This window comes from Saimiri boliviensis, chromosome 4, assembly GCF_048565385.1.
Source record: "Saimiri boliviensis isolate mSaiBol1 chromosome 4, mSaiBol1.pri, whole genome shotgun sequence".
NCBI lineage: Eukaryota > Metazoa > Chordata > Mammalia > Primates > Cebidae > Saimiri > Saimiri boliviensis.
In genome coordinates this window covers 150501838-150520841 of record NC_133452.1, presented here as the reverse complement: position 1 = coordinate 150520841, position 19004 = coordinate 150501838, and the positions used below count along the sequence as shown (strand labels likewise).

Sequence of the window (19004 nt, the reverse complement as noted above, 5' to 3'; positions counted from 1 at the left end):
AAAATCACCAGGGGAAAAAAAAAATTACACTTGAGAATATGCCAAAAAAAAAAAAAAAAACCTCTGAAATTTCATGGCTTGATTTAGTTTTTAAAATAATTATTCAAATTATTTTATGATAAATCAAAATGTAAATCTAAGCTTAGAATAAGTATCTTTTAAGGTGTTAAGACAAATAAAATATTGGTCAAAAATTTCTTATTCTTGATCATGTATTTGTATATCAGATTGTGTGATGAGAAACAAGATTTCAAATGACAGTTCCCACTCTGGCAATAGAAAGTCTCTGATTCATTCTATGTTTTCCATAAAACATAAAGAGAAAGATGGACATTTACTAAGTGACTAATTGTGTCAGGAACTGCCACATACTTTGTTTCATTTTAAGCCTCTCAAAAATTTTGCAAGATATTTTTCTCATTTCACAGGAAGGAATATTTCTCCTAAGATGACACACTTGATAGCCTACAATTTTTAGACTCAAAAGGTTTATGCAATTTCCACTATCATAGCGTTTTATAAAGTAGTATATTTTATTAGGCTATTAACATGTGTTCCACTGTATACCTTAAAAAAAGTTTGCACAGTTACGCACATTTAGTAAAGACAAAGTGAAATCTCTGCGACCCGCCATCTCTAAGATTTCAATATGCACATGCAGCTTCTGTGTGCTAATAAATGTTAAGCAACTGACTGTCTTATTTAAATCTTATTTGAATATATCAGAAATAACAACCCCTGACTCATAGCGTTTGCTGGTTGCCGTGTGCCTATTTCCATGGTGTAAATACTTGTAACACAGTAGATTTGTTCTGGTGAGCCAGTGGGAACCAACTCTAGCAGCCCACAGAGTCAATTTAGCATTTTATTCTACCTAAGCACACTTATTTCACTAGGCTTGGAATTCTATAAAACATACTTTGGAAACAAGAATTTTTTTTTTTTTTTTTGAGACAGAGTCTTGCTCTGCCACCCAGGCTGGAGTCGGGGATGCAAGCTCAGCTCACTGCAACCTCCACCTCCTGGGTTCAAGCAATTCTCCTGCCTTAGCCTCCTGAGCAGCTGGAACTACAGGCACGCACCACCCACAGCTGGCTAATTTTTTTATGTTTTTAGTAGAAATGGGGTTTCACCACATTGGCCAAGCTGGTCTTGAACTCCTGAACTCATGATCCGTCCTCATCGGCCTCCCAAACTGCTGGGATTACAGGCATGAGCCACTGCACCTGGCCTGGAAAACAAGGAATTTTTAACAAGATTCTGACCCTCAGTTTACTACTTTTTATAAACAAGATTTTAATTCAAATGTTGATTCATTTTCTATGTAAATATTATGCATACACAGTTGTCCAGCTTTTTTTAAAAAGTCAATTTCTAGGGATAATGCTTGTTTTGATTTATAACATACATTTTCTATTACAATTGATAAGTTAAACTTTTGTTTGGAAAGCTCACGCTTGTCCCTTGGAATAGCATAAGAGATTGGTTGGTGATAGATTCTGTCATTTCTTCACAGAAGAGGTTGAAGAACTCTAACCTGTTCTTGAATCAGATTCCATTAGTTTCCAGTTCATTCATTCATTCATGTATTCAGAAAAGAGCTATTAAGTGCCTACTATGCGTAGGTACTGTTCCAGGCATTTGCAGTAATTACTGAGCAACACAGACAACATTCCTGCCCTTAAGAAGCCTATATTCTAATAGGTGGAGGCAAACAATATACAATAAGCATAATTAATAAGTAAAGTACATTGAATTTGTCAAAGGTGCTATGGGGAAAGGAAGAAGCAGATCATTTTAGGGAGGAATCGGAGTGCCGAGCATGGGCTGGGAAGCGTGTGAGGTATTAAACAGAATGGTCTATTAAATGTCACTGAGAGATGACATTTGTATGAAGACATAGAGAATGCAAAGTTAAACGGCAGCCAAACTGGAATTTATATAATTGTCCAAGAAATGGAATTCAATGCAGAGGCCCACATAGAACATATCGCACAAAGAACAGACAAGATAATTGCAGCAATGACTGGGAGGAAAGAATGTGCACATGTGGTATAAAGTGCAGGGTGACAAGCTGAATTACAAAATTGTGCTATAGATCAAAATAGAGTTAATATCCAAACAAACAAACAGACATTATTCTTTTCAGTGTGAGCAACATTTGGCTCCAAGCTAGAAGCAGAAAGCATGCACTCAGAGACAGCTTATCTGTAACTTATTAAGAAGACTAAGATGTCTTCACTGACTTCCACCCTGACATGACAGAAGAGAATGTAGTTTAGGTGCCAATGACTAAATATTCTTAATCCTTGTCTCACAAAACAGTCACCTCACCAGAACTGCCACACTGACAGACAAGGCCTTAGATTTCCCTATTCAAAGAAAAATTCCCCACCAACTGCTGAAGGAAAGAAAAATAAGTACTAGTCCACTAAGCACACTCACATGCAACTTAATGGGAAACTGAAGAGAACAGAGACCAATCGATCAAATCTACAGGCACCCAGGAATACATCAGCATGATCAAGCAGCAGTGTTGGGAAGAGCACAATTACACATTGAGGAATGCGACCAATCCTCCCGCTAGGATGTTACCAAGGAAATTCTTAGGCTGGGTTTGTATTACGCTACTCTGGATAACTTGGGGTTTTGATCCACACAGTTTCATGTATGAATGCATGACTGAAGTGACAAATCAACTGGCAATCAATCATTCATCTAGCAGTCATTCAGTGGAAATGGATTAAGGGAGGAGCTACCACATTTCAGGCACTATGCTACAGTGTCAGGACTGCAGAGATGGCTAAGAAGAGCCCCTTCTCTTAGGAAGCTCACAGAATAACGTAAAGACAGTTGTGTACACAAATAGCCACCATCCTGTATCAAAGTACCACAGAAGACAATACACAAAGTGCTGCATGATCATGGGACAAGAGGAGCAGAACCACAAGTTTTGGATGGGAACTTAAGGGAAATTGAATAGCTCAGTGGGCCTGAACTTGTAATTGAGGTTTCTCTGGTGAACAAGTGTGGGCTGAAATTGCATGGCAAAAGAAAGGGGTCAGTGTATTCACAGAGTAAATTACTGAGAATCACATATACCTTAGGGACACCCAAGACGAACTGGTCTGTGCAGGGGTTTGGAGAAAGCGTGACAGGGCAGTATTACAACTTAATGCTCAGTTTTCAATGAAGAAACTTGGTTGATTTCAAAATGGCTGTTTTTGGAATAATTCTAATATTGCCTGCTCTAGTCACATTGGTGTAGGCATTGATGAGTGTTGTGAAGTGTGTGGTCGATCTAGATGGTGGTACATACTCTGCGTGTGTGTTGTGTTACTGTACATGTTCATTAGAATATTTATGTACTTAAAAGTTAAGATCATATATATGCTTGCTCTAGGATCTGGGACATGTTTTATCCTATGAGAAGATGTTGTTTGTTCCCATTATAATGGCCTTTCAAGTTAGACTGAATTAAAACTTATCAAAATTAGCATCTATGTGTGAATGTTGCCCATGTGGCAGGTGAGACAGAGCTAATGTTTTCTGCTCCAGTCCCAGCTACAGACTGGGTTCCATAGTGGAGACTGAATGTCTGTCGTGGAAGGAGCATTTGAAATTAGGAGCAGGAAATGTCTACGAAACAAGAATCAGTGCTACACTGGAGAGCTAGTCTCCATGCTGCCTGATTACCATGAAACTATTTCTTTCTGCTCAGCACCACAGGACAAGATGAATGGTCCAAGATAAACCTAATTTCCCTTCAGTTCCCATCCATTGAGAGGAGTCAATGGAGCTGCTCAAAGACCACAGAAATCTGAGAGTTGTGTGGCTGCCGTGGTCCTGAGGCCATGCTGCTCTGTATGGACTCTGGGCACACAGACTGCAGAGCCAGGGGCTTCTCCACAGGGCCAGGAGTCAGAAGAAAACCTGAAAACAATCGGGATGGACCCGGAGAGAATTAGGAATGTGACAAGTAGGGTCTTTGGCTCTATAGCTCAGGGCTGAATCCCTTAGAGGCCAAAAGTAGCAAAGCAAAGGAGCAGTCTTCCATCCAAGAGAAGGGTGGTGCCCGGTAGACTCAGGACTGGCACAGGGCAACACAGGGCCTGAAAAAGCCGCCACTCAATGTAGGCCTTAGCCCAGCACTTTTAAAGTTGGGAGACACACAATTATGTTGAAAATATCAGATTGTGAGCATATTTGAAGGGGCCAGAGGGCTCAACATCAACGTAATAAGAACTGGAGAAGTACCTGAGAAGAGGGCAAGGCACAGTCAAGGCAATGGCATCAAAGAAGCAGGCCAGGGGCTTCATATCTTAGTGCCATGGCAAGAATGATGCCATTCCTTAGTGAGGAGAGATGAGCAGGGAAGTAGGAAGCAAATGGGGTGGAGGAAGAGAGGAGTAACAAGGAAGAACACGTGGATATATGTCACAAGTAATTATCTGGCATTATCTACGTCAATAAATGGATAGAAATTCTGCATTGTAAGGACCAAAAATACTTGAATCAAGGACCTCATTGACAATTGGGCAGACAAAGCATGATGCCCACTGAGAGACTGCTATAGCAATTCCACCTGGCTAGGCAGCTGATGGCATTAGAGACTGAGCAGGTTCTACCTTTGTGCTGAAATTTTCAGTTCTACAGATGAGACGCTCTCAAATCAAAGTCCATATCTCACTCTGGCATAAAGCCACACTAAATGCTTACCTTCTCAAGGATCTCAATTTCTTCTTTACAGCAAATGAGCAATGGAAGGATGGTCCAGGGAAATAATGAGGTTTGCATGGCAATGGGATTTAATCAAGGGAAAAATTTAAATGTACAACCTCTATAAGCAGGATTGAACTTAGCTGGAACCACTTAAAATGGATCACACATACACTGATCAGTTATGATTCAAGGAGTCCAAAGTCGTTTCATTCCCTGGAACTCTGACTTCTTCCAGTGTTTCATGTGGACAGATCCTGATGTAAGCATGGCCTTACTTTTTAACTAATTTATTCTGAAGATAGGGCACTCTTTTTTCAGTCCCAATCTACAATTCACTTAGACTCCTCATTACTTCTAGTCATGCAACTAAATTAAGTAGGGAAAAGAGTCTCCAAGCATGGACAGAAACTGATGGGAGGAATAATAGAATAGGGACCAGAAAGACAGCTTTAGTTAGGGTAGGAGTTGCAGTATTTTCCAAATCTGTCAGCCTCACAATGTGGTGTTTCAGTAAGGGTTGAGTCATGACTCTATTTCAATTACTCCACAAAAGAAAGAAAACTGTACGTGACAGTATACATGAACACTATACAGCAGCTAAATCTGTGAAAAGAGAGGGCTGGAGTTGTGTGCTGTATGGGTAATGTGGGAAAGTTCACCCCACTGTTTGAAATCCAAGGGTGCTGTGTGTTGCTGTGTGTGTGAGAGAGAGAGAATAGAAGGAAGAAAAAGAAGAGAAAGAGGAAGAGAAGGAAGAAGAAGGAGGAAGAGGAGGGAGCAGGAGGAGGAGGAGGAGGAAGAGGAGGATGAGGGAGGAGGAAGAGGAGGAAGAGGAGGAGGGAGGAGGAGGGAGAAGAGGAGGGAGAAGGATGAGGATGAGGGAGGAGGATGAGAGGAGGGAGGAGGGAGAGGAGGAGGAGGAGGGAGACAGAGGAGGGACAGGAACAGAAAGAGGAGGGTGGAGAGATGGCAGGGAGAGAGAAGATAGAGCAAAGACACCGACCCAGAAGTAGAAACAATTCTGGTGACATTGTAGATGATGTATTGTCACGAATGATCTTTATATCATCTTGCTATTTCAGGAGTTAATTCTAATAATAGTAATAACATTGTAATAATTGTTATTAATATCCAAACAGAGATTAATGGCTGGACATTGAAGAAATATAATTGTGAGACACTAAGTGTCATTATATCAGATGAGGCAAGTGAAATGCTGAAGGAATTAGGGTATCCTTAGTCTGCAAACTACAGGGCAGTTAATTCTTCTTTTGAATGGAGTGTCTAATTCTGGCAAACTCAATACATGAGTAAGGTTTCCCATTTCTGAAACAATGCCTGGTAAGGAGTAAATGCTCAATAAATATTTGGTATTCCATGATTCCTGCACTGGAGGGAGGTGTCAGCCTAAGTTGCTGTGACCAGACAAAAATGCCCATGCTCAGGCAACGTGCTTCCAGCTTAATCGCTTCCACACTCTTTCTTTAGAAGCAAACTTGAACTCAGCCCAAGGGCGGACTTGCTCTTCTCAAGTAAGAGTGACAGAGCTGTGCAGGCGCAGTGGCTCACATCTGTAATCCTGGCACTTTGGGAGGCCCAGGCAGGCAGATCACAAGGGCAGGAGTTCGAGACCAGCCTGACCAACATGGTAAATCCCTGTCTTTTAAAAATAAAAAAATAAGCCAGGCATGATGGTGCATGCCTGCAATCTCAGCTGCTTGGGAGGCTAAGGCAGGAGAATTGTTTGAACCCACGATGTGGAGGTTGGAGTGAACTGAGATTGAACCACTGCACTCTAGCCTGGTGACAGAGCAAGACTTTCTCTCAAAAAAAAAAAAAAAAGTGACAGAGCTCATGTTAGATGAAGTGAAATGTTACTTATTCAAGTCTCAGAAAAGACCCTGAAAGAGAGCCCCTCAAATCTTGAAGGCAAAAACCTTTCCCATCCCTGGTTCATCCACTGACACCACGAGGGAGAGCTTTCCTCTTGACCTCGAAGCTTCTCCAAGAGTTTCTCTCTGTGCTCTAGGCATCTGACAGTCAGCTCCTGTGGTGAAAACAGACAAAGCTCTATTTGTCTACTTGTTCACCAGATGTTCCTTCTTTCTACTTGTTTTACTTTTTTTTCCAACTCCTGACTCTAAGTTGAAAAATTGAGCAATTCATATGAGAAAGCTGAATATTCAATTATAGGAAAATAAGAAGCATGAAATAACTTGGCTATTAATTTGGATCTGGCAAGTGTGTGTCTTTTCCACACTCTTTAGGTGTAGAAGCCAGGGCTGTGCCAGCATCAGCTGCTCCACACTCAGGTGCAGATGGGGACAAGGGTTAGGACCAAGAAGAACGTAATTGTAGATGAGAGAATTATAAACCAAGAGTCCTAGAATTGGTGGCAGGTAAACCTGAAAAGAAAACTATAATGGTCTTCTAAAGGAAGGATTTTCTATGTATAAAACTACTGACAAAAGTCACAAGAAAGTGTGAGATTTGACTACATGAAAAAATTAACCCAGAATGTATCATAAGAAAATTAATAAGCAAAGAGTAGACTTAAAAAAGTGTAGCAACATGAAAATTAGCCAATAGCAATACCCTTAACACATAAAGGACACTTACAAATCAGTTTTTAATAAGTAACTGTGAAAGTACATGGATAGATGGAGAGACAGATTAATCTTAGATCGATCGATCTATCTATCTATCTACCTACCTACCTACCTGTCCTAGGCCATTTGGGATGCTATAACAAAATACCATAAACTGGGTGGCTTATAAAAAACAAATTTATTTTCCACAGTTCTGGAGGCTGGAAAATTCAAGATACTGATCCAAGATCTTGGTTTCAGCCGATTCAGTGTCTGGTGAGGGCCCACCTCCTCATGGACGGTATCTTTTCACCGTGTCCTCATGGTAAAAGGGGTAAACAAGTTCTCCAGGTTCTCTTTTATAAAGGCACTAATCCTGTCCTCATCATCTGACAAAGTGCTCGCCTCCTAATACCATCAGCTTGAAGGCTGATATTTTGACATATGAATTTGGAAATTGGGAAGATACAAACACTCAGATCCTAGCGCTCGCTCGCTCTCTCTCTCTCTCTCTGTCTCTCTTTCTCCCTATCATCTATCTATCATCTATGCATCTATGTAGATATGTATCTATCATCTAAGTATCTATATATCTGTGTATCTTTCTATGTACCTATGTATCTATCCATCTATGTATCTATGTACCTATCTCTGTATCTCTGTACCTACCTCTGTATGTATGTATGTATGTATGTATGTATGTATGTATGTGTGTATCTATCTATCTATCTATCTATCTATCTATCTATCTATCATATAAGAACATATTATTAGCTGGAATCATGGACTCCGGACTGGAAGCAATCTCAGTGATTAATCCTAACCTATGTCCTTGGTGTTTTTCCTTTCCCAGTCTTCCAAATGCCTCTCACACCTTCACCTCTCTCTTCATACCACCCACCTCCCCTCTTCCTGCCTCACACTCAATGAACAACTTTGCCTCACACATTACGGAGCACACTGAAGGACTCAGAAGAGAGCTGTCACTCCCTCTCATCATCGCATCTCAAACTCTCTGCCTGTGCCTCCAGCAAGTCTACCTTCACCCCCCATCCAAGAGAGAGATGTGTGAAGGGGTGTGCTGCAGAGGATGTAGGCTCCTGCTCCAGTCAACGGGCAGCTTCCCTAGACCCCATCCCTTCCAACCTTCTTGAGGGAGTAGTTCCTGCACTTGAAATTTTTCTGCTGTAAAATCAACTTCTTCCAACAAAGAAACCCATGAGCTAGCATTCTTTATTTTTAAAAATAGGCTTTAACCACTACTCATCAAAACACTCTTCTCTTGTCTTCTAGGAGACCAGACTCTCCTGTTTTGCCTCTGGCTCCTTTTCAGCCTCCCTCTTGTTGAACCTCTAAAAGTGGGAGGACCCCAGGGCCAGGTCTTTTAGCCTTTTCTTTACCTAATCTCCCAGGGGACCACATTCAGTTTCATGGCTTTAAATACCATTAGCTATAGATTAAATTGCGTTTCCTCTAAGCATTTTGATGTTGTAAACTGTAATACCTGTGAATGTGACCTTATTTGGAAATAGGGTATTTGTCGATGTAATCAAGTTAAGATAAGGTCATTAGAGTGAACCCTTATTCAAAACCTGGTCTTTTTTTACAAGAAGAGGGAATTTGAACACAGACATAGGAAGGGAGAAAATAGAGGTGGAAATTGGTCACAAAATGCCAGTTGGAAACTGGAGGTAAAAATTGGTCAAAAAAATGCCAAGGAAGCTAAGAGAAAAGCACAGAACAGATTCCCTTTTAGAGCCTTGAGAAAGCATTGTCCTGCTAACATCTTGATTTTAGACTTCCAGATTCCAGAACTGTGAGATAATAAGTTTCTGTTGTTTGGGGTACTTCATTATTGTAGACCTAAAAACCAGTACACAATCTATATACTATTAATTCTAAGATGTTATATCCAGCCCCGACCAAGTCTTAACTCTATATTGCATATCTGATTATCCACTTGGTATATCTTTAAATTTCTATTTGGAATCTCAAAGCAGAAATCATGATTTCCATTCCGCAACCAGATTTCTTTCTGATTTTCTCTTATTAGTAAATACCCCATACTGATGATAACTTAAGAGTCATTCTTGATTCTCTCTTTCTTTTATTCTGTATCCAATAAACACATAAGCAACTCTTATCAACTTCACTTCCCAAAGAGATTCCAGATGTGTCCATCTCCTTCCATCCTGACTGCTTCCACCTTATGGGGAACGGTCAGTATCATCTCCTATCTGGACTCCTGCCACTGTGAACCAACTGGTGTTTCTGCTTTCACTGCAACCTGCCCTTACAGAAGGTGATTCTGAAAAATAAATAGTCCAGGTGTGATCCCATCCCTGCTGAAAGCCTCCAGTTCAACCTCTCTACACTGTGCTTTAAGAGTCTACCTAGCTCCTTAGAAACTGTTGTCATCTTGTGCCACATTCCGCTCTGCCCTGTTCTCTCCAGCCATACTTGCCCCATTTCTATTCAGCAAAACTCAAAGCTTTTCCTATTCTAAGTCCTGTGCACTGACTTACCCTCTACCCAGCATGATTTTCCCCAGATTATTGCATGGCTGTCTCCTTATTATTCTGATTTCACTTAACAGTCTCTCAGTTGTGTCAGCCTGCTTTAATCATTGTCGAATCACTAGAACCAGCTAAGAAGTTCTTATTTATCTTCTGTCTTCTTTTAACGTATTTTAAGTTGCATGAGATAAAATCTCCTGTTGTCTTGTTCCTTGCTATATTCCTAGATCCTACAATACTGCCTGGCCAAGAGTACTCAGTAAGTAGCCTTTGTATGAATAAACTAATCCACTGCAGTTCCCCTTCATGTTTTTTAAAAGATGAGAAAATATAAATGGTGAGTTCAATGCCTTTCCCAGGCTGTGCAGTGATGTTTCGGCCTTTCCCTTTGCAATTCAGTGCTCCCTCCAAGACTTGTTATATCTGTCTGGAAGTGGAAAGTCTGAATCTGTTCATTCAGTGAGTTCATCAATTAATCATTTAAATGCAGTGCCTCCTATGCACTAAATGCTCTGCTCTGTGCTGAGAATATAAAGCTAAATCACTGAGGGCTCATACCCTTAGGAGTTCAGACAGGTAAACTTCAGTAACTATCAATATAAAATAAGTGATGTAGTGAAGGCTACAGTTAAATGCTGCAAGAGCAAAAATGATGCAATAAAAGAGTATTTCCTCCATGTGAGGATGCTGAACTAAATCTATCCATAACATTTTGCACACAAAAATATCTAGATGACTGTTATGACTAGTAAGTAGAAGGGCTTGTCAAACTCTCCTCCTTTTCTTCTGAAGAAACTCTTCTGTCTGTGGAGATCATTATCAGTAGATAGATTTCCATTGATTTGGATGATTTAGATTAAAATGGCAACAAATAAAAATTGAGTACTTTCTGTGTCTTGGGCCCTGTGCCTATTCTTGGCATGCCCCAATATTTAATTCTCAACTCTCATAACTTTTCCTTTAAAAGAAAAAAACCCACAAATTTCCTCCTGCCTTATACTGAACCCAAATATTGTCAAGTAATAATGCAGGGAATCATTTAACCATGTAATGATAAGAGATAGGCTGAATGAGAACTCTGTTACAGATACTGTTACCTACAAAACATCTATAAAAACTCATTTTTCCCTTAGTGATTCCTGTCAATCCCCAGGGGTGCAAGAAGATGCCTGGAGGCCTTGATACAAATCCATGTTAATCCTCAACTTTCATTCTTGCATGGAGACTGCGTGAGTTTCCTAGGGCTGCTGGAACAGATGATCACAAACTTGGTGCTTGAAACAGAGACTCACCATCTCAGTTCTGGAGGCTAGGAGGACAGCACTAGTTTTACTAGGCTCAAATCAAGCATCTGCAGAGGTTCTGGGGGAGAATGCATTCTCTGCCTCCTCGCATATCTGGTGGCTCCAGCGTTCCTTGGCTGTGATCCCATCACTCCAATCTCCGCCTCCACAATTACATTGTCTCCTCCTCTTCTGCCTGTCATCTTCTGCCTCTGTTTGATAAGAATGTTTGTGATTGCATTTAGGCCCGTCTGAAGATATTTAACTCAGTCATGTCTGCAAAGTCTTTGCCATATAAAATAACCCTCATTTGTCCCAATGATTAGAGCATAGACACCTTTAGTGTGTGTGTATGGTGGGGGGGGTCATTATTGATCCTAGCAGAGATTCTATTGATTGTATCAGGTTAACCCTTGTAACAGGTGCTTAAAATAGTCTGTTCTGTTCATTTATAGTTCTAAGCATGACTGTAGTATGTAATTTCTTGTTTATTTGTTCAGTATCTTCCGTCACTACACTAAGTTTCTAAACACAGGAAACACATTTGTCTTCCTGTCTGTTGCGTTTAGTGCCATACCTCCATCACCACTCTCACCCCAATCCACCACAATTTCTGGCACATAATAGATACTCAGTGAAATTTTTGAATGACAAATAAGTCCTCATTTAAAAGATGAGGTTCAAGTGATTTGCTCAAGTGCCTACAACTAGTTAAGTGGCAAAATGTGACCTTACGTTCCAAACCCATGAGCTCTGTTTGCCTTCCTTGGTCTGGTTCTAAAATTTTGATTCTCAAATGTCATAACTTTTCCTTTAAAAGAAAAAAAAATTCCTCCTGCCTTATACTGAGCACAAACATTGTCATGTAATAATGTAGGACACTATTTAATGAGAAAATAAGAGGTAGGCTTAATGAGAGCTCTGTTAGAGATACTGTTGCATATAAAACATCTACAAAAACGTACTTTTCACTTTGCGATTCCTGTCAATTTCCAGGGCTGCAAGAGGATGCCTGAAGACCTTGATACAAATCCATGTTAAGCTTCAAATTTCATTCTCAGAACCTCGCCCATTGATGTTTATTTTTTGAAGCTAAAAAACCTCATCATCCTTAAAATGGGATTGTAATAATTAAAAAAAATATATTTTTCTAAAGTGTCACAGGGACCAGGAGCAGTGGCTCATGCCTGTAATCTCAAGACTTTGGGAAGCTGAGGCAGGCAGATCATCTGAGGTTAGGAGTTTGAAACCAGCCTGGCAACATGGCAAAATCATGTCTCTACTAAAAATACCAAAAATATTAGCCAGGCATGTTGGCACATGCCTGTAACCCCAGCTACTCAGGAGGCTTAGGCAGGAGAATAGTTTGAACCTGGGAGGTGGAGGCAGCAGTGAGTTGAGATCGCATCACTGCACTCTAGCCTGGGCTACAGAGTGAGACTCCATCTCAAAAATCAATCAATCAATCAATCAATCAATAAAATCAAGTGTCACAGGTATTGCAAGACTGCTCAGGAAATCAGCCCAGCTAAAGCAGAATGAAGACTGGTGTTTGATGGAAACAAAAAGCACTAGCTCTTTCTGTCAAGGCTCAGATCAGCATCTAGACCAACATCTATTTTGGTTCTCCTCTCTACAGGCCATGCCTTTCAGAGAGAAAACCTAGCTACTATCGGGAGTGTGTAATATTCATTTGCCAAATGTACTGCCATCTCCATGTATGAAAGGCCAACTGAGGAGGTGAATATTACTGGGGAATCAAGAAAGCTTGTCTGATATTTTAAAAAACTTGATTATAGTGTTTTTCTCCTGAGGCAAAACCTTGAGACTTAAAGATGCTAATATAGCTTTTTTGCCCTCTCCTTTCCCTAGTGGAAGAATATCGCTTTATGATATTTTGAAACTAAAACCCCTATTAAATAAAATGTTTTCACATGCTGATTATATATAATTCATTCATATCTAAACAACGATAATTTAAAAATGCAGTCCCCAGGGAACCCGAATTTGAGAACTGCCTAGACAGAGAAGCCCTTGAGAAGAAAAGCCCCAGCAAGAATTTGAAAGGGCTTCTAGAAGGCACAGAAAATCCTGCAGAGGGAAAGGAATAAGAGGCATTAGGAGGAAGAAAAAAATCTTACATTATTATTTCCTTCATAAAACTGAAGACAGTTCTAAATTTTTCAAAGCAGGGAAGGCAAATTCTTGATAGAAATAAACAGTAGAACCATTGCATCTTTCTGATTCAGCAGCTACTTTTCTGGTACTCCTCACCTGCAGATGGAGAGAAGTGGATGGACTCAAGGAGCTCTTTACGAAATATTTAAACAGAACATAGCGGTGGGTTGAATGTGGCAACACAAACAAATCAGTGATAGCTTCTTGGCTCATGTCATGAGCATTGTGTGGGTGGCAGTGCCATGTATTGAGATGAAAAAATTGGAGATGGTGCATTTTGGTGTGTGGAGAAGTCAAACTTATGAAATTTTAAGTATGAGGTGACTGGAAGACATTTGAATGTGTAAGTCTGTAACTCAAAAGAGGTGTGTGAAGTAGAGATGAAAATTGGGAATGGTGGTATTTACTCATGTGGGAGGAGATGAGGTTGCCCAGGTAAGGAGCATATCTAGACAAGACCTAGACTGGACCTTCTTAGGTCCAGTCCAGAGCCCCAAGGAACTTGATATTTAGAAGTGAAACAGAGGAAATGCGGCCATAAAAGGGGCTGGAAAAGTTTTTAGAGGAGAGAGCATGCTTTCCTGAGAAAAACTAAAGAGAGGGTGTCTAGATGATCCCACTTGGGTTTGAACTCTAGCTCTACCACCTAGCACCTTTGTTGTATGCTTGGGAACATTATTTAACTTCTCTAAACTCAAAATCATATTTGAATTTGAAGAAGTATTGCACACATATTCACAAACCTCAAAATGAGTCCTTTACAGCTCCCTGAAGAATCTATGAAAAGTGAGAACAAATTTCTCTTTTGCTTTGATTAAAATAACATTTCTTAATGTGTAAGGAAACTGATGAGCCATCTGTCTGTCTGTCTGTCTATCTATCTATCTATCTACCTATCTCTATAGATGTTATGTAATGCTCACAAGAATTTTGTTCCTATTTTCAAATGTTTGCTTTCTAAGGGAATGATTGACACATTTGCACAATACACAGAACAGGTTAATGCAGAGATTGATTTATCTGTTCATACTTAAGAGTGATTCTCCTTACCTGAGGCACTTGAGAAATGGGGCTCACCTAATCTCGAAGAATTTCAAGTATTTCTTTGGAAAGACCAGCTTGTCGGCCAAGGGGACGTCTTAAACAATTTTTCAGTCAATTTCTGTTTGAGGGGAGAAAATATGATGACTTTTCCTGCTACAGGGAAAATTCATCTAATTTGTTTCATCTTACATTATTTAAAGGAAAACGCACTGATGAAATTGTTTTGATTTCTGGGTATTTTTCCTAAAGCTTTTAAAATGCACATAATTTTGGGAGAATGAATTCACTGTGAAGAAAGAAATTTTAAATGTCCAATCCTTTAGAGTTGAATGATTTCTAACTTTGACCATGTTTTAGAATTACCCTTTGTATCATATTTAACAAAATCCTTAGAATCTTTTAAAAAACCCACTATGTTGCCTCTCTGCAGTGTATTAGTTATATACATACTACCTTAATTTATTAATATCTGTTTGCTTGGACAATAATATGAGCAGCCAATGGTGGATGACTACATACATTAATTTGTATACGTAGACTCTCGATTCTCTCAATAGTTCTCATTATGCACCCAAGATGGTTTTTTAAAGTCACTAAAGAAAGATAGTTTATCCTCATAGAGTCAGCAACAATTTACTTTTTAATATTAATGAAATTCATATAACTATCCTTAGTGGCACATAAATTACACTTGCATGTCTTGATGGTGTAATAACTTAGATTCAGTGTTCTGCTGGGACTCTCTGTACTTCAGAGAGAATCATTTATACACTTCTTTTAAGGTAATATAGAGTTGAATTTTCATTTTGTCTCTGAAAATAAAAAATGATGTATTCCTACAGTTAGTTTTATTTTCTTAAGAGACAATAATTTCCCATCAAGAAAACAGTGTACATTTGGTTTGGAGCAATTAAGTTGATTTCTGAGTTCTAAGTTTAGAAGAAAAGAACACTCTTCTTAGTCTATAGTCATTTGATTGCATGAGAAGAACTGATGTTGTATTAAAAGAAATATATTTGCAGGCATAACCAGCTAAACTAAACTAACAAATCCAAATTATGAATAAATGAAAAAGTTCTTTCGACAAGATTGAATTGGAAACCATTAAAGAAGGTCAGAATTAGGGATGCTTTTCTTTAAACTAAATGCTTCTCTCTTATTTGTACCTCTATTCTCTAGGAGACAGTAAAGGTGGACACAATACAGAAAGGTGGGCAGAAAAATTACACAGAGCAGCCAGATTACTCACCAGACTCTGAACACTCCCCTACTATTGTTGGAATCGCTTGAAAATAGGAAAGCTCTTCTTTATAGTGGAGCAAAATTACTTCCCAGGACCTTCTAGATATTAATTCTAATTCTTTGAAATAATAGTACCTACTACACGTTTTAGTATCTGTCTTTTAATCTTCTCAAGGTAGACATAATTATTCTCCCTTTATAGATCATGAAATTAAAATTCAGACAGGTTAAATAATTTGTTCAGCCCCACATGGCTAGAAAGTGGTGGTATAACACTAAACCCAGTTCTGACTTCTAGGCTTTTATTTTTTCCTTCTGTCCCCTTCTGCCTTTTTATTTTTATTTTTATTTTTATTTTTTTTGAGACAGAGTCTCACTCTGTCACCCTAGCTGAAGTGCAGTGGCACTATCTTGGCTCACTGCAACCTCTGTCTCCCAGGTTCAAACTATTCTCCTGCCTCAGCCTCCTGAGTAGCTAGAATTATAGGCATGTGCCACCATGCCAGGCTAATTTTTTGTATTTTTAGTAGAGATGGGGTTTCACCATGTTAGCCAGGATGGTCTTGATCTCCTGACCTCATGATCTGTCTGCCTCGGCCTCCCAAAGTGCTGGGATTGCAGGCGTTAGCCACTGTGCCCAGCCCCCGGCTGCCTTTTTAAATCAAAAAAAGCCACATAGACTATTAACCTTTCTTCAATATATTGGCTCACCATACTGTTCAGCATTTTACCTTCTTACCATGTCTACTCTCACCCATGAAAAATATTCTGAATTTACTTAGCATTTCTTTCAATGACTCAAGTTTGAATGTTCTTATCATTCTAGTTTCTCTTCTCTGGACACATTCCAAGTACTCAGTTTCTTTGTAAAGCATGGCACCACCACAACCCCAAAAATGTTCTGATGAAGGCAGATCTGGAAATGACAAATATGTACCTTGTTATGAGGATTATACTTCTTTTAATACAGACTACATGTAAATCAGTATGTATGATAGTCACTCTATCTTGTCTACAAGCATATTATACAAGTTTGTCAACATGCCTTGCTGAAACTCAATAGTCAAGTCATTTTAGAATCTTCTAGGTATTCACCCCACACTAAGCTTATTAGCTCTATCATGATTAAACAGCATATAAATGTTTTTCAAAATATCCCTTACTAGCAATCAGGCAAGACTGATTTTCTTACTTGTCTTATCCCAGAGCATGTGCTGTGTCATTATACACAAATCATTTTCTCCTTGTGGAGAGTCACTTTCTAATGTAAGGGACAGCATACATCCTGCTGCTGATTAAATAGATGAGAAAGATCAAACAAAGGCAGATGTACAGTGGCAGAGCATTTCAGTAGCCAAGTCAATAATTCAAAGGCTTTTGAGCAAAAGAATACTATGGTGAGTTCTTTAACATAGAAAAATGACCAATAGAAACAGAATTTATTGCTCTTATGTATTATGATCTTTTGCCTTGATCTAAAAGCCTCAATCCTACAAACATCGAAAGAGTACACCATACTCACACAAGAGAAACAGAAACACGTCTATTAAACAAGTCATTTGTTCACCCAGCAAACATTTTTGGCAAAAAAAAAACATATTATTATTATAATTATTTTACTTATCCACTGAAACTTAAGGAAAAGAGCAAGATTCTGGAGTGACATCTCATACGTCAGAGCCAATCATCTTTAAACACTACCTATTCCAATGAGCCTCAGCGAAAATAATCTTGAATAAATATCATGATTTCACTGTGTATGTTTGCAAATGATGGACATAAAATATGTAATTCTTATGGGAGTTCAAATTCTAGTAAGCTAGCCCCCCAACCTGTCAGCAGCTCCTCTGAAGTCAATTCATCTACATAATGGACATAGATGACAGTTCCACAATTCACATAGAAAATTCATCTCGGGAAGTTGTTCCCTGGAGTCATCTTCTGTATTTACACTGGGTAAGACAATGCTTTTTAAAATGCATGGGAAAATTGCAAGGGGAAAAAAGACCACTCCCTTAAAAAAATAAAAAGGAATAAAAACCATCTAAGAATTAAATACCCTGTAGTCAATCATGCAAATGACTCTTTCTGAGTTAACGTGCTGCCTGTCAGCGTCACCTCCCACAAGTACATTGTCTGAAAACTCAATCTGGCTATTCTATTCTAAATGAACAGGAAACTCTTCAACAGTATCCTCTATAGGATGTCATGATAACATCAGTAAGCAGGGCGTTGGGCACACGCCTCTTGGTCACATACACACCCCAGATGAGAAGACCAAAGTTCTTCTAGGTTCTCATCAGTAACAAAATGCACACACATGCAGATGAATAAGAAAGCTAGCTTTCTTGGTCTCTGAATGCGTGCATGAGGGAGATACTAGTCTGTTATCACCGCAATCAGAAGGAACCAAGTCATTAGAGACCTTAACAATTTGCAAAGTAGGGTGCATCCACCATCCCATCCTTTCTCTCTGGCAACTATTTTACCAGTCTCTCCCCTAGCACAAGAGGGACCTGAAAGATAACTGAGAGGTAATTCTTATTATTTATTTATCTAACAATGTTACACAATAGTAAGTAGACATATTAACCGCTGCTAATTGTTACAGAAATGCTTAAGCAGTGAGGATTCCAGAAAGAAAAGCAGAAAAGCAAAATCCTGTAAATGGCCCATAAATCTCTACTAATTTTGAATCATTCAGGGCTGCCTATTTTATTGCATTAAACTAAAGATGTATGTGATGTTATGCCTAAACCAAAGCAGATATAGAGAAGTCTCATGCAAGTCAAACCCGAAGGCTGACTTAGGTCCTTTGCTGGTAGGCATTTTCATATTTCAGTTCTGAGCAGTTTTTTCCTTTATACATAATAATAAATACACTAAAACATAAATTTTGATGAAAGATAATTAGCTAAGATTTGGGGCTATAAAATGACACCAAAATAAAAAATTCAAAGGGGTATTTATAGTGTTCTTCTGTTAGTTTCTTAGGGCTGCCCTAATAAACTACCACAGGCTGGGTTGCTTAGAATGCTAGCAGCCTAGTTTCTTATAGTTCTGGAGGAGAAAAATCTCAAATCAAGGTGTTGGCAAAGACATCTTTTCTCTGGCAGCTCTAGGGAAGGAATCCCTTCTCTCCTCTAGTTTCTGGTCCTGCCAGCAATCCTTGGTGCTCCTTGGCTTGTAGATGCATTACTCTGATCTCTTCTAATTCTCATGGCCTTCCCTGCATATCTGTGTCCAAATTCTCCTCCTCCCATAATAATGCCAGTCACTGAATCAGGGCCAACATCATCCAAGATGATCTCACTGTATTTCTGATTACATCTGCAAAGTCTGTTTCCATAGAAGGTCATCTTTATAGGTTCTAGAGTTCAGAACTTCATAGTATCTTTTTGGGAGACATGATTCAATCCATAACACAACTC

General features: G+C 39.2%; 1 long non-coding RNA gene across 6 annotated transcripts in view; it reads right to left on the bottom strand.

Moving 5' to 3' along the window:
- Window positions 1-5814: 5814 nt before the first annotated feature.
- LOC120361154 (uncharacterized) overlaps window positions 5815-19004 on the bottom strand; it is a 34041-nt gene continuing 20851 nt past the window's right edge. For 2 of the 6 annotated variants that reach the window (XR_012517442.1, XR_012517439.1), the window contains exons 3-5: window positions 13251-16489; window positions 11119-11321; window positions 5815-6769 (exon numbers count right to left, since the gene is read on the bottom strand). This is a non-coding gene — a long non-coding RNA (uncharacterized LOC120361154). The remainder of the gene's footprint in view (window positions 6770-11118; window positions 11322-13250; window positions 16490-19004) is intronic. The other 4 variants (XR_012517441.1, XR_012517440.1, XR_005577512.2 and 1 more) reach the window with 3 other exon arrangements.